Consider the following 17,354-nt stretch of genomic DNA (forward strand, 5'->3'; position numbering starts at 1 on the left):
TAGGAGACCGAGAGTTATTGGCCATTAAGCTGGCATTGGAGGAGTGGCGTTACCTGCTCGAGGGGGCTCTTCACCCGGTAATTTACACGGACCACAAGAACTTGGCTTACCTCCAGAGTGCCCAGAGACTTAACCCGCGCCAAGCCCGGTGGTCCTTGTTTTTTGCTCGCTTTGATTTTGTTCTTCATTTTCGCCCGGCTGACAAAAACATCAAGGCTGACGCCTTGTCCCGATCCTTCCTGGTGTCTGATCTTGAGGAGGAACCTAAACACATCATCGATCCCGCCAGAGTAATGCAGGTGGCCCCCGTGAGTCTAAATCGTCTCCCTCCTGGAAAGACGTTCGTAACGGTACCTGATCAGGAGAAGATCCTACACTGGGGTCACTCGTCTAAGCTTGCTGGCCATGCCGGTCAGAAAAAGACCCTCCAGCTTATCACCCGGCACTACTGGTGGCCTACCCTGCACAAGGACGTAATAGACTTTGTTTCTGCCTGTGTGTCCTGCGCCAGCAACAAGGTTCCGAGACACCTGCCAGCCGGTCGCCTCCTTCCTCTTCCAGTACCTGCTGCTCCCTGGCAGCATATAGCTATGGACTTTATAACAGATCTCCCTGTCTCTGCTGGTTGTACGGTCATTTGGGTGGTCGCTGACCGCTTTTCCAAAATGGCTCATTTCATTCCCCTGCCAGGCCTCCCGTCTGCACCCGAGCTGGCTAAAGACTTTATCCGCCACATCTTCCGTCTCCATGGCCTGCCCCTCCACATCGTGTCGGATCGTGGGGTTCAGTTCACCTCACGCTTCTGGAGAGCCACATGTAAGCTGCTAGACGTCACCCTGGACTTCTCCTCCGCATACCACCCACAGTCCAATGGTCAAGTGGAGCGGATCAATCAGATCCTGACCAGTTACCTCCGGCACTTCGTTAATGCCCACCATTCAGACTGGGTGGATCTCCTGCCATGGGCCGAATTTTCTTACAATAATCACGAGAGCGAATCTTCCTCCAAATCCCCGTTTTTTGTAGTCTTCGGTCAGCATCCTCGGATCCCATTTCCCGTCTCCACCTCGGTGGACAATCCGGCTGCGGAATCTCTCGTTAGCAAATTTTCCTCCATTTGGGAGAGTACCCGATCCGCACTCCTTCAGTCGTCCGAGCGGATGAAAAAACACGCTGACAAAAAACGCCTGGATCCTCCACAATTCCGTCCTGGAGATAAAGTCTGGCTCTCGTCCAAGTATGTCCGGCTCAAGATTCCTTCCTACAAGTTAGGGCCTCGGTTCATCGGCCCACTAGAAGTTATCAAACAAATCAACCCAGTGGCCTATAAATTGAAACTCCCGGCCAACTTGCGGATCCCTAACTCCTTCCATGTATCTCTCCTCAAACCCGTGGTACTTAACTCTTTTTCCAAGCCTACAGGTACACCTCCTGCTCCGGTTTCCGCTGAAAACGAGTTTGAGGTAGAGAACATTCTGGCCACCAAAAGGGTAAGAGGAAAAACCTTTTTTTCTGGTAGATTGGAAGGGGTTTGGTCCTGAGGAGAGAACGTGGGAGCCCCGGGAGAACATCCATGCCCCTCTCATCCTTGATAAATTTCTGTCTGGCCTAAAAAAGGGGGGGCCTACTGTAGCGTCGGCGTCCCTGCCTCCTGCTAGGCAGGGACGCTGTTCCCCTCACCTCTCCGCTCCGTGCCCGGCGTCCTCCTCCCGCTCTGCTTGCAGCGCGCGCTGCTTCCCGGCCACTGTGCTTAGGGCGCGCGCGCTCCCCCTCTCTTAAAGGGGCCGCGTGCGCCGTCCTAAGGAGTCCCCGGCCAATGGCCGGAGGACCTCACCATATATAAGGCACCTCCTCCAAAATGGAGGTGCCCGAGCAATGTTGTTGCAAAGCCTTCACTCTGCTTCAGCCCTCAGGTCCCGTTGCCAGTTACCTGCCAGTCACCTGCCAGATTCCTGCTTGATACCTGCCTGATATCCGCTTACCTGCTTGCAAGCCTGCAGTCCGACGGTCTGCCTTCCGACACCTGTCAGTCTGTCTATGGACCAGCCTGCCCACTCACCTGGGAGTGCTCACCTGCTACCTGCCTGCTAGTCTACCTGGAGGCTCTGCCGTCAGTTGCCGTGACCACCTGCCAGTCCAGAGACTCTTGCCCGCTCACCTGGGAGCGCTCACCTGCTGCCTGCCTGCTAGCCTACCTGGAGGCTCTGCCGTCACTTGCCGTGACCACCTCCCTGTCCAGACACTCTTGCCCGCTCACCTGGGAGCGCTCACCTGCTACCTGCCTGCTAGCCTACCTTGAGGCTCTGCCGTCACTTGCCATGACCACCTGCCTGTCCAGAGACTCTTGCCCGCTCACCTGGGAGCGCTCACCTGCTACCTGCCTGCTAGTCTACCCAGAGACTGTCCCTGTCACTTGCTGTGACTACCTGCCCTTCTACCCAGAGACTGTTCCTGTCACTTGCCGTGACTACCTGCCCGTCTTCCCTGGGAGCCACCCGCTTCCTCACAAGGACCGCCCCCTTGTAGAGTTGCTCAGAGGTTCCGCCTCCCAGAGCCATTACAGAGTGCTGGGTCATTCCATCTGACCTCTGCGGACCATCGTCTGAACAGGGTGCAATACTTCTCAGCTTCACCAGAACCCTGTTTAAGCCATCTGAGCTCTGCCTCAGCTGATGTGACCGATCAGGATCATCATATAACAACCCCAATGCAGTAAAAAATGCTTCTACTGACATCAAACAAGAATCATAGAATCATTAGGATGTAAAGAAAATGCCCAGATTTGGGGTTCACCTAGCAATAAATACATAATAACCCCCACACGCTGTAATTCACTCCCTGAGGACCCAGGTCTAAGCTGAAAATATAGTAAACATGCATTTTTAAACGTGAAAAATTCCTGCCTTTTACCAGAAAAAAACTCAGGTAATCCTACCTTCGGTTCATCAGGGAATTCTCCAGGGCAATTACTCACGTGCTGTTGCAGACAGGCTACTTCCCTTGCAGGCGCTGTGCAAGCTCCTGGACGCTGTTCATACTGAAGGAATCCGGATGAGGAATGTTTTTTTTTTTTTATATGGGCCGGACAAACTGTTACGAAACTGCAACTCAGCACTAGGGCAGGAGAGGGAAAAGCTGTCCCTGCACTAGGACTAGACTGGAGCCCTACGGTTGAGTGGGCAACCTATTCCTAGCGAATAGACCCACCGACGTTTCCTAGACTAAACTCAAAAGAAGACCTAAAGGTAGAGGGAAAGGAGACCCTGAAAGAACTAAGGACTGGGAAAAAAAAAAACAGGTGACCTCCTAGCAGGAAACTAGAGGAAGCTGCAGAAACAAAAAAGGGAATACAGGAATCTCAGCAGGCAGAACTAGAGGATCCAATAACTGCATAAAACTAAACACAGAAAGCACTATTACCAAACCTCCTAGCCAGAACTCTTGCGGATTGTCCGGCAAGGACTAGGAGGCAGGTGCTGGGTAATAAAGGGTGATACAATCACCTGACCTTAGTCAAAACCAACACCAGGGGAAAAAGACCAGCAGCCAGAAAACCACAACAAAATAGCAGATGGTCCCAAAGAAACAGATTCTAACAATAAAATCACTTTAAGAAAAATATCGAGATGGGCCTCTAAGTAAAAGCAGAGTGTATTGATGCTATGAGAGCCAAGTGTGACTTTTCTACAACAACAGAGTTTCCATTTATCATGACTTTTGACTTTCTATTAAAACTGACTAACTTCAAAACTGAATATGATAAACTACAAAAAACATTACACCTGTGCCATGGAATTTCTCTAAGCAGTGCATGCTTGATGGCTGTAATATACATTTATTCACGGCTGCAGGAGATGTGTTGGCATGGCTTGTATATATTTTCCATTCTAAGAAATTCAAATTACTGCACAATCGCTCCTGAAATGTGGAGCACTAATACTTTCTTTACTTTTCTGGTTAGGACGCCTAGTAACTCCAGTGGTCCATCATAAATAAATCCAAATCCAGTTTAGTATCAGAGCTCTCACTTTGAACATACATTCTTGTTGGGGATGTAACATGTTTTTTTATTATATGTTGTTTTTTACTGGTTCATTCTGTATGATATATGTGATTGTGGTGGGATTACACTGCTTCATTTATCTGAGCCTGCATTTCCCTGGTAGTCTTTAAAAAAAGGTCTCCATTGTCTCTGCCAAATGCCCGAGATCTAAGTTTAAGACACCTCAGTTCTGCACTTTTATAAAAAAGTTTTTTTTAAATGTCTAATATTTTTTCAAGAAACTCATCTGACAGAAAATATTGACTCCTACGATAGATTAGATATACACTAATTAACTGCATACTCTAATTACCCTAGAGAGGTTTCAACACACACCCCCTTCCGAATTTAGGCTCTATAGAAATAAAGGAGAAAATGGGTGTCTGTGTGTTGAATGCAAAACCACAGAGAATGGGTGTCTGTGTGTTGAATGCAAAACCACAGTTTTTGCCCAAAGGGTCTTAAGGAGTTACAGCAACAGCACCCAAAGAGTCGTTCTTAAAGGAGCAGCAACCATACAGTCGCTAAGGTGGGGCAACCTGGTAAGTCGCTCTAAAGTCTGTAATTATACCAACGGCTGTTGCAGTCGTAATTGGGGCCACATTCATGAAAATTGCCTCACAGTAAGATCATTCTGGTTGGCTATAGCCACTGCTGAAGTAACTGGGGCCTCATTTATGAAAATTACCTTACAGTAAGATCGTTCTGGTTTCCTATTGCAACCAGATAGCAGCTTTCACCATTGAAGCTGCTGAGGTAAAGTGAAAGCTGAGCTCTGATTGCTATGGACAACTAGAACAGTCTGACTGTGATGCAGTCACTCATGTTTTGCTTTTTATATATAGATTCACTTATTTGATCTCTGGTCAGTGTGAGGTGATTACTGAGGGTCATAATACTAAGGACTGTTTTTTTAAATGCCGCCCAAAAAACGATCATCTATTGGGCAAATTAATCCAAAAGCTAAGAAAGCAAAACTGTCTCAAACAGCTGACACAAGTAAAAAACTTAAGTCTCGGCTTGAAAGGAAACGGATGAGACAGACTGAATCAAGAGAAACTGAAACATCTGAACACCGGAAACGTCTTCAGGAGAATCGGCTGAGACAGGCTGAATCAAGGGATGCGGAAACATCTGAACAAAAGGATGAATATCATCAAAATGTCCACATGCGACATATGCAACTTATGCAAAGACAGAGGCAGGCTGACTTTAGTTTGGAAGCATTTCACTACGGCTCAATTCGAGACTATAGGTCACATATGAACATCATAATAGGCAAAATGGAAGTAATATGTGAACATTGTCAAGCAAAAAAGTTTAACTTGGAATCGCCTGACATGTGCTGCTCAAATGGCAAAGTCAATTTGCCACCTTTAAGTCTACCTCCCGAACCTCTTCTTTCATACATGTCAGGAACAACTCCTGAGTCCAAGCATTTTCTGCAAAGTATTAGAATATACAATTCATCTTTCCAGTTAACATCCTTTGGTACAAAAAAGGGAAGTACGGCACTCCTATGAGTATGTCAGGTGCACGGATAGGGTCCCAATCCTTTCAATACAAACAATATGAAACCTGGCACTCTTTTAAAGGTTTATTTGAAAGCTAAGCATAATGTACGAAAACAATGATGTTTCGGTCTTTTATGACCTTCTTCAGAACGTACACTGGAAGAAATGATATACACATTCAATATGAGATACCATCAGTAAAAACAAAAGTAGAAGATAAAAATGAAAAAAAAAAATTGGTGCCAAAACCACAACATGTGACAGGAAAAATACCATATACTGTAACTGATGGTCCCAACCCCATTTATAAGGCAAGAAATCCCACTTATTAAACCTGACAGGGCACACCTGTGAAGTGAAAACCATTTCCGGTGACTACCTCTTGAAGCTCATCAAGAGAATGCCAAGAGTGTGCAAAGCAGTCATCAAAGCAAAAGGTGGCTACTTTGAAGAACCTAGAATATAAGACATATTTTCAGTTGTTTCACACTTTTTTGTTAAGTATATAATTCCACATGTGTTAATTCATAGTTTTGATGCCTTCAGTGTGAATGTACAATTTTCATAGTCATGAAAATACAGAAAAATCTTTAAATGAGAAGGTTTGTCCAAACTTTTGGTCTGTACTGTATGTACTAGGTAACTATGCCATTTCACTGGATACTTTGATGTCGTTATATAAAAGTCTGCGTACCTATGTTACAGTATATGGTATTTTTCCTGTGACATGTTGTGGTTTTGTCGCCACGCACGCGCGGGAGCTGATCATCGCAGTGACGCGCGGCCATTCAATACACATTGCGCAAGCGTGGGTTGCAGCATCAGTGTGACCACAGCATGCCTATTCATGTGACAACTGCACACAACGGGGGCAATTCAAATTGAGTGGGCGGGACAAGCCGGACTAAATAAGGAAAGGAACACCCCTATGACTAAACGAGCAAATAAGATATAAGTACATAAAGTGATTTTTACAAAAGATTACAGCACCGATTTTAATGCAAAAAGCGTGTTAGTGATGCATATTGCATCACTATCAACAACCTGGGGGCAGTTTACATTCTCCAACTCCAGCTGACATGCCAGGTTCCCTTTAAACTAAGAACGCCATGCATGAACGAAGGAAAATGTAAGAATAAGGATCTACGCAAATTGATTGAAGAAACACAGACAGGCGATGATGTCCTCCTGACAGAAGACTGAAACCCAAATCACAACAATGAGATTTAAAAGGGTTAATCAGTACACAGATATTGAAATAGATAGCCGGTGGGCACATTAACGTAGAATATTGTAATTCTATGAAATTAATCAAATACATTTGCAAAAACGTTAACAAGGGCAGTGATATGGCAGTTTTCCATCAAAAATGTGCATCTTATGAGATGGGAAGGTATATAAGTAGTAACGAATCCGTGAGGCGATTACTAAATTATCTCATCCATGAAAGACATTTGACTGTAGTTCATCTCAGCGTCCATCTTGAAAATGGACGGTGAGTTTATTTCACTACTAACAATGCAGAGAAAAGAGCTGCTCAACCACCTAATATAACATTTAGGCTGTGTGCCCACGATGCGTTTTTTAAGCGTATTTTAAGCGTTTCCGCAGAGGCAAAAACACTGCAGAAACGGTTAAAAAACGCATGGTAGAAGGCCTGCCATGGTCCCCAATGATAATCCGTATGTGCTGTGCACATGCTGCGGAAATTTCCGCTGCGGATTATCATTGCAAAAAAAACGCAGCAGTACCAATTATTTTGCGGAAGTGCTGCATTTTCGCTGCCATTGACTTGCATTGGAACGCATGGATTACACATCTGTACATGCGGAATCCAAGCGTTTCAATATGCGGATGGTACCCGGGTGTGGAGGACAGGAGACTCTCCTCCGGACCCGGGTACCATAGAAACTGTGAAAAAAAGAATAAAATAAATGTTATACTTCTGACGGCCCCCTTTGCGCTCGTCCTCTCATGCCGGCAGATCGCGATGGACTGAAGGACCTGCGCTGACATCATAGTCATGTGACGGGTCACGCGATGCTGACGTTGGCAGTCCTTCAGTGTACCGCGATCTCCTGACAAGGGAGAACGGAGCGAAGCAAGACACCGGGGGCCATCGGAAGGTAAGTATAGATTTATTTTTTTATTTTTAAACATTCTTTTACGGTCACAGTATATAAATCCATGCATGGATTTATATAGTGTGACCAACTTGACTAGCACTTTCCAAGTGATGCTAAAATCGCTTGGAAAGCGCTTGTCAACCCGCATGTGGAAATGCAAGTGAAGAACGCTTCACATCCGCATGTCCCTGGCAGGAAAAACGCATGTACAATCCGCATGTACAATCCACATGTGTTTGTTTCTGCTAGGGAGATGCAGAAACGCTCAGGAAAAATCCAGAGCATTTCTGCATCGTGGGCACATAGCCTAACAGCTTTCTTTCTCCTGTGTCAAGCAGATCTATTTGCGAGGACTTTATTATATTCAGACGTTCCAAAATAATATACAGTACATGGAATAAATTGATAAGTATTTTGCAAGAGGAAAAGGTGCAATGGCCCAAGGATGGGACGGAAGTTTCATTGATGCTCTTGGACGCATGTATACAGTTCATCCAAACAATGCAGACTGTTACTACCTACATTTATTGCTTCACACTTTCTGTGGGCCAACGTCTTTCACAGATTTATAAACAGTTGAGGGTGAGCTGTGTCACACTTACAGGGAGGCATGCCAAAAGTGTGGTCTGATCGAAGATGATGAACACTAGGACATGACATAATTACAACCTTTGCACCTTCCAATTACTGTGCTCTTTGGGGCAAATACAAAGAATATCTTAGTGAATATATTCTTACAGTGCACAGGACAGTTAATCCAGACTTGGATTTAAATTTCACTGCCAACATATTCAATAAAGTCCTCTTGACGCTAGAAGAAAGATGCATATCTATCAATAATAATACTAATAGAATTAGGTTCACCAGCACCAGCCTTCGATGTAATGGACAGAGATATCCTGCAAGAAAAAAGCTATGATTTGGAAAAGTTGAAAGAATCGGTCACATTAAATAAGCCTCTTTTGGATGATGACCAAAGATCGGCGTATTTGGCAATCATAGCTCAGATTTGAAGTGGAAATGGGAGACTGTTCTTGATCCACCAAGAGGTACCGGTAAAACATTCTTAATTAATTTGCAGCTCGAAGAAATTTGTTCAAACAATAACATTGATCTGGCCCTTGCATCATCTGGGATTGCGGCCAGTCTTTTAGATGGAGGGCGCACGGCTCATTCAACCCTAGGATTGCTCTTGAATCTAGTGCTTTTGGAAACTTCCGTCTGTAATGTTACTAATGGCTCAGGGAAAGCTAAAGTATTACAGACTTGCAAATCATTAGTTTGGGACGAACATGCCATGGCGCACAAGAAAGCGGTCGAGGCCCTCAATCACACCTTCCAAGATCTGCAAGGATCCAATCGCTTAATGGGGGGAAATTTACTTTTTGCAGGTGACTTCTTCCAAACGTTATCTGTTCTTAAGGGAGCAACACCAGCAGACGAGCTGAATGCCTGTTTAAAATCTTCTTATATAAGGAGACATATTCAGAACCTAACTGACTACTATGTGGATTCATTTGGTGGGAAATACTATTTGCCCAACATATAGTGCCCAATTTGTGCTCCAGGAGACACACACACCGTAAATTGTTAAGTGGGTTCTTCTCACTACAGAAATGCCAAATATATGCATGCTAAATGTGGTTTGGGCACACTGCAAGGCTCAGAAGCGAGGGTGAAATTTGACTTTTGGGCGAGCTGATTTTGCAGGATTAGTTTATGGAAGCCATTGTGATGCTAGTCACTATTCACGGACAAGCCGTGAGGTTGGGTAGTCAAACGTTCCGAGGTCAAATGCCAAAAGAGCACATAGTAAACTAAAGGGGAAAGACAAAGGAGAAGTCAGGTCGCGGTCTGAGGTCAGAATACCACAAAGACAGCGGATCAGAGCAAAGGGGCTAGGCAAACGGATGGTCAGAACAAGGTCCAAGGTCAGGCAGCAGTAGATCAATAAACAAAGCACAAAAATACAAGGTACACCACTGAGCAGATGCTAAGTCTGGCAGAAATCTGGGACCAACCGCTCAGCTAAGTAGCTGCATAATCACCTGGAACAGGGAACACTTGTAAGAAGCTCAGCATCTCCCAGACTCAGAATGGATGACTGAGTCACCGCATCCAAGACACACTGAATGGATGAATCGTAACTGCCATGTTGCTTTTCAAAAGCCTTTCAGCTACTAATAATGTGGAAACCTCTGTTTTTTCCATTGACCGGAGATGGACCTGAGTGGGGACTTTTTCTTTGCAGGATGAATAAAAGTTTTTATTGGTATCGTTTTCGCCTACATAACTTTTTTGGTGGCTTTTTATTCCAATATTTGGGAGGCAGAATGCACAAACAGTTGAACATTATGTTCTACTGGTTCATACTATGAGATTTTCTATTAGACTGTGAGCTGTTATTGTCTTAGTGAATAATTAAAATTTTCTACATAATTTTGCCATTTCTATGGACATTTTAAGTAGAAATGTTAAAATATCCTTGAAATTTATATTTTTTATTCAAAACTAATAATTGGTTTTATTCTTTTCAGATGACTGTACCAGGAGAACAGAGATACAACAAACCTCTTCAATTGACCTTGAGATCACACAGGATACAATTGAAGTGAATGCCATTACTCCAGATATACCATCATCCCTTCACAGCAAAGATCTATTATTTAATCCTTTGAAGCCATTCATATCTTCTGATTCATTACAGTCTACTAAGAAATATAAAAGTCACAAAAGAGACATAGAAAAACCAACTGCTCTTAAAGCAAAGAAGACATTTTCACATTCAGAATATGGAAATAGTTTTCCTCTGAAAATGTATTTTGTTAAACACCAAAAAAGTCAGATAGAGGAGAATAGATTTTCTTGTTCCAAGTGTGGAAAATATTTTAACCAGAAATCAATTCTTGTTAAACATGAGAGAATTCATAATGAGGAAAAGCCATATTCATGTTCAGAATGTGGGAAATGTTTTAACCAGAGATCAATTCTGGTTAGTCACCAGAGAATTCATACTGGGGAGAAGCCACATTCATGTTCAATATGTGGAAAATGTTTTAACCAGAAATCAATTCTTGTTAGGCATGAGAAAATTCATACTGGAGAGAAGCCACATTCATGTCCAGAATGTGGAAAATATTTTAACCAGAAATCAATTCTTGTTAAGCATGAGAAAATTCATACTGGGGAGAAGCCACATTTGTGTTCAGAATGTGGAAAATGTTTTAACCAGAAATCAATTCTTGTTAGGCATGAGAAAATTCATACTGGGGTGAAGCCACATTCATGCCCAGAATGTGGAAAATGTTTTTTACATAAATCACACCTTGTTACACATCAGAGAAGTCACACAGGGGAGAAGCCATATTCATGTTCAGAATGTGAGAAATGTTTTACAGAGAAATCAAATCTTATCGCACATCAGAGAACTCACACAGGGGAGAAACTATATTTATGTTCAGAATGTGGGAAATATTTTATTTGCAAATCTCATCTTGATAAGCACCAGAGAATTCACACAGGGGAGAAGCCTTTTTCATGTTCAGAATGTGGGAGATGTTTTACAGAGAAATCACATCTTATCTCACATCAGAGAACTCACACAGGGGAGAAACAATATTTATGCTCAGAATGTGGGAAATATTTTAACCGGAAATCAATTCTTATTAGACACCAGAGAACTCACACAGGGGAGAAGCCTTTTTGATGCTCAGAATGTGGGAAATGTTTTAACCCAAAATGGTACCATCCTAAACATCAAAAATCCCACCCAGGGAGAATCCATTATCATACCTAGAATGTAAGAAATGATTTACTTGAAAATCATATTTTGTTGAATCAAAAATAACTCACATGGGGAAAAACTATATATTTTATTGAGAGATTGTACAACAAACATACAACAGACAGTTGTATAATTAACCCCTTTATTACTTTTGAAGTACATGTACCTCAAAAATCGTGGCCCTGCCTTTGATGCGGGCTTGCACGCCGAGCCCACATCTTTCCCAGCACATGATGGCTGATTTATTCAGCCATCATGTGCCTTTAACAGCCACGGGTAGAGTGGAGCTCCACTATTTTATGTTTAAAATGAAACAATTGAGATGCAATTGTAGTGTAATTAAACTTTCAGGTGTAATTTAAGGCAATGAACAAAAATAGCTTATGAAACGTTTAGGAATTGCAACCATTTTTCCACAAAGCCTCCTCATTTCAGGGACTCAAAAGTAATTTGACAAATTAACTTTATCAGAAATAAAATATTCATTTTTAATACTTTGTAGAGAATCCTTTGCAGGGAATGACTGCCTGAAGTCTGGGAGCCATGGACATCACCAAACGCTGGGTTTCCTCCTTTATGATGCTTTGCCAGGCCTTTACTGCAGTGGACTTCAGTTGTTCATTTGTGGGTCTTTCGATCTTAAGTTTTGTCTTCAGCATGTGAAATGCTGCCCACTGGGGTTGAGATCTGATGATTGACTTAGCCATTGCAGAATATTCAACTTCTTTGCCTTTAAAAACTCCTGGGTTGCTTTTGCAGATGTTTTGGGTTATTGTCCATCTGTACTGTGAAGCTCCAGCCAATCATCCTTGCTGCACTTGATTAAATCTGAGCAGAAAGCATCGCCCGGTACACTTCAGAATTAATTCGGCTGTTTCTGTATACAGTCACATCGTCAATTAACACTAGTGACCCAGTGCCACTTGAAGCCATGCATGCCAATGCCATCACACTGCCTCCACCATATTTTACAGAGGATGTGGTTTGCTTTGGCTCATGGGCCGTTCCAAGCCTTCTCCGTACTTTATCCTTCACATCATTCTGATGCAGGTTGATCTTAGTGTCATCTGTCCAAATAATTTTTTTCCAGAACTGAGCGGCTTCTTTAGTTATTTTTTTGGCAAAATCTAATCTGGCCTTTCTCTTTTTAAAGCTGATTAATGGTTTGCTTCTTGTGGTGAACTCTCTCTATATGCTCTCATGAAGTCTCTTTATGGTAGACTTAGATACTGAAACCCCTACTTCCTGGAGATTGTTCTTCACTTAGGTGTATGCTGTGAATGTTTTTTTCCCTTCACCATGGAAAGAATTCCGCAATCATCCACCACTGTTGTCTTCCGTGGATGTGTTAAATATTAAGTCAAATTATTAATTTCCAATCTCAACCCTGTACTGGCTATATTGCTTCACCCTGGAAGATTATGGAAGATTAATGGAAGATTATGCTGACATTACATGTATACTTCTGTATACTTAGCTCAGAGTAAATTGTAACGCCATATATAGAAAATAGTGTTAAGTCCAGGACTTATGTACAGTGGAGAAAATAAGTGTTTGATGGACTGCCGATTTTGCAAGTTTTCCCACCTACAAAGAATGCTGATGTCTGTAATTTTTATCGTAGGTACACTTTAATTGTGAGACAGAATCTAAAAATAAATTCCAGAAAATCACATTGTATGATTTTTACATACTTATTTCATGCAATAAAATGCAAATTAATTATTTGATACAATAGAAAAACAGAACTTAAAAGGGGTTGTCCGGTACTTTTATTTAAGTTGTCCAATGTATTTAGCATATGGGCATAAGTATCTCTGTAAATACCTTGTGTTGCCGATAATGCCTGTGAGCGGCGCTATCACTGGCCGCTCACAGGCATCACGTGACCCCCGGCTGCAGCTGAGGGTCCCTCTTCCGCGTTCCATGGAGGCTGCTGGGTTGTTGGGGGGGGGTTATTCCCCTGCGTCACACCCGGCATCCACCGCGCGCTCTCCCTCTCCCCATTCAATGGGAAAACGCGTGGTGGATGCTGGGTGTGACGCGGGAAATAGCCCCGCCCACAACCCAGCAGCCACCGCTGGGACCTCAGCGCTGAGCCACGCCTCACTTGTCATGACGGCAGCGCGGGGTCACGTGATGCCTGTGATTGGCCACCGATAATGCCTGTGAGCGGCGCTATCAGCAACACAAGGTATTTACAAATATACTTATGCCCACATGCTGAATACATTGGGCAATTTAAAAAAAGTACCGGACAACTTATTTAATATTTGGTATAGAAACCTTTGTTTACAATTACAAAGGTCAGACGTTTCCTGTAGTTCTTGACCAAGTTTGGCCCACTCCTCCATACAGATCTTCTCCAGATCTTTTAGGTTTCAGGGCTGTTACTGGGCAACATTGAGTTTCAGCTCCTTCCAAAGATTTTCTATTGAGTTCAGATCTGGAGACTGGCTAGGCTACTCCAGAACCTTAAAATGATTCTTACAGAGCCACTCTTAGTTGCCCTGGCTGTGTGTTTCGGGTCATTGTCATGCTGGAAGACCCAGCCACGACCCATCTTCAAGGCTGTTACTGAGGGAAGGAGGTTGTTGGCTAAAATCACGTGATACGTGACCCTATCCATCCTCCCTTCAATACGGAGCAGTCGCCTTCTCCCCTTTGCAGAAAAGCACCCCCAAAGTACGATGTTTCCCCCACCATTCTTGGGGTTATACTTATCCTCCTTCTTCCTCCAAACACAACAAGTGGAGTTGATACCAAAAAGTTCTATTTTGGTCTCATCTGACCACGTGACCTCCCATGCCTCTTCTGGATCGTACAGATGGTCATTGGTGAACTTCAAACGGGCCTGGGCTTGTGCTGGCGTGAGCAGGATTTTAATATATGACGGTGTAGTGTGTTACTAGCGGTAATGTTTGAGACTATGGTCTCAGCTCTCTTCAGGTCATTGACCAGGTCCTCCCATGTAGTTCTGGGCTGATTCCTGACCTTTCTCAGAATCATCCTTACCCCACGAGGAGAGATCTTGCATGGAGCCCCAGACCGAGAAACATTGACAGTTATCTTGTGTTTCTTCCATTTTCTAATAATTGTGCCAACAGTTGTTGCCTTCTCACCAAGCTGCTTGCCTATTGTCCTGTAGTCCATCCCAGCTTTGTGCAGGTTTACAATTTTGTTCATGGTGTCCTTAGACAGCTCTTTGGTCTTGGCCATGGTGAGGAGGTTGGAGTGTGATTGATTGAGTGCGTGGACAGGTGTCTTTTATACAGGTAACGAGTTCAAACAGGTGCAATTAATACAGGTAATGAGTGTAGAGTAGGAGGGCTTCTTAAAGAAAAACTAACAGGTCTGTGAGAGCCAGAAATCATGCTGGTTGTTGGTAGGTGATCAATTACTTATTTCATGCAATAGAATGCAATTTAATTATCTACAAATCATACAATGTGATTTTCTGGATTTTATTTTTAGACGGTCTCTCACAGTTGAATAAAAATTGATAATAAAAGTTGATAAAAATTACAGACCTCTGCATTCTCTGTAGGTGGGAAAACTTGCAAAATCGACAGTGTATCAAATACTTATTTTCCCCACTGTAAATACCATGTGACATTCATGGGGGGGGATTCTTTATGCACTCTCCACTCTGTGGGTTTAAGTCCAGGAGCTGACATGTGTTTGTGTCCCCGCAGCATTTTGGGTACACACACAGAGGTTGACAATGTGCTCCTGTTGGTTCCAGAGCTTTGACATTCATACTCATGGAAAAAGGCCTGACACATGCTCCCAGTCCTGAAACATCTTGGGCCATGACTTGGACACAGACAGGCGTAAGCTTCCTTTCAGGATCCAGGGATAGATGAGTGAACAAACTTCAACTAATATATGAATTAATTATGGACAAATGGACTAATACTTTGTAACTACTTCACATATCCTGTATTTGGCTACAATATTTCTTTTTGATGGACAATTCAATAAACCACTACATTTTTTTATAAGAATTATTGTAACATTTTCTTTAGAGTAGGACATCTGGTAAGAATATACATGGAAAATGTACAGTGGCATGCAAAAGCATTCACACCCCCTGGGCTTTTTACCTATTTTGTTACATTGCAACCAGTGTTTAAATATTTTTATAATCCAATTTGTGTGTAATGCATCAGCACGAAATAGTCTAAGTTAATGAAGTGATAAAAATATAGGAATAAATTAAATTTAAGGGACCAAATAACTAAAAATTGGCCTGTCCATATGTATTCAGCCCTTATGCGATGAAGCCCCTAAAAATTTCGGATGCAAGCAATTATCTTCATAAGTCACATGCTTAGTGAAAGGAAGTCCACTTGAGTGCATGAGTCACATGGTCTGTCAGTATATACACACCTTTTCTGAAAGGCCACAGGGGCTGTAACACCATTAAGAAAGAGGCACCACTAGCCAAAAAAACAACATGAAAACCAAGGATATCTCGAAACAAGTCAGGGACAAAGTTGTTGAGAAAGTACAAAAGAAAATGTTCCAATCTCTGATGATCCTCCAGAGCACCATCAAATCCATTATCTTCAAATGGAAAGAACATGGTACCACAACAAACCTGCCTAGAGAGGGCCACCCACCAAAACTCTCAGCCCAGACAGGGAGGCATTAAACAGAGAGGCAGCACAGAGACTAAGGGTATGTGACCACGTAGCATTTTACAAACGTATTTGCTGTGGAATTTCCGCAGCAGAAACGCTTGTCAATCCGCACCCCATGGTCCCCAATGAGAATCCGCAAGTTCTATGCTCATGCTGTGGATTTTTCTGCAGCGTTTTTGATGCGCAGAAAAATCCGCAGCGTGTCAATTAATTTTGCGTTTCCGCAAGCGGAATTGCATTTTCAATGCATGAAAAAACGCAAGGCAATTCCGCATGTCGAAAACGCGCGAAAAACGCTTGCGTAATTCCGCATGCGTTTTTCCGGGAGAGAAAATGCGGAAATGAAGCGCAAATTTTCCGCTTCATTTCCGCAACTTGGGCACATAGCCTAAAGGGGAAACGTGTAAATGTTTTGGAGTGGCCCGTCACAGCCCAGACCTTAATCCAATTGAGAATCTGTGGTTAGATTTGGGAAACCATCTAACTTTAAGGAGCTGAAGTTTTGCCTTGAGGAGTGGACAAAAATCCCAGTGGCAAGAAAGCTCATAGAGACTTAAAGGGAATCTGTCACCCCCTGGGAGTTATCAGACCTCTACCCTGGACATACAGGGTATAGAAAAGTAAATCTATACATACCTGTATGGCCCATAATAGAGGTTTGATTGCAGAGAAATCTGTTTTTACAAACTCCATTTTCTACAGGCTTGGTGTCCCCCGGACGCCAAGAAATCTCCCGCCTGTCTGTTTATTATTTCCCGAAATCCCCGCCTGTATGCTTAGTTATCATACCACCCCCTCCCCTGCACGTCACAGGGACTTTTGATGTGCACAGTGCTCCCTGACTTCCCGGGTATGCGCAAAGCGCCGCTCACGTACAGCACGCTTTGCTTACTCACGGCCCCGTCTCTCTGTGCACTGCGCTGCAGGGTTCTATTGCGCAGGCGTCGGGGAGTCACTGTCACTTCTCGGCACGTGCGCAATAGAACCCTGTGGGAAAAATAAACAGGCGGTGACAGATTCCCTTTAACCAAAGCAACTTGCAGCTGTAATTACTGCAAAAGGAGGCTCTACAAAGTACTGACTTTAAGGGGGTGAATAGTTATGCACACAACTTTTCAGTGATTTTGACCTATTTGTTGTTTGCTTCACAATAAAGTTAAAACCAAATGTTCACAGCTGTAGGCATGTTCTTTACATGAACTGGTGCAAATGTTCAAAAAAAGTGAAATTCCAGGTTGTGAA

At 43.3% G+C, this 17,354-nt stretch overlaps 1 pseudogene; it reads left to right on the forward strand.

Moving 5' to 3' along the window:
* Positions 1-17,354, forward strand: part of LOC141271402 (uncharacterized) — a 53,280-nt pseudogene that overhangs the window by 11,212 nt on the left and 24,714 nt on the right.

The sequence above is a fragment of the Phyllobates terribilis genome, unplaced genomic scaffold (assembly GCF_046119375.1).
Source record: "Phyllobates terribilis strain yellow unplaced genomic scaffold, ASM4611937v1 Scaffold_5__5_contigs__length_657084704, whole genome shotgun sequence".
Lineage (NCBI taxonomy): Eukaryota > Metazoa > Chordata > Amphibia > Anura > Dendrobatidae > Phyllobates > Phyllobates terribilis.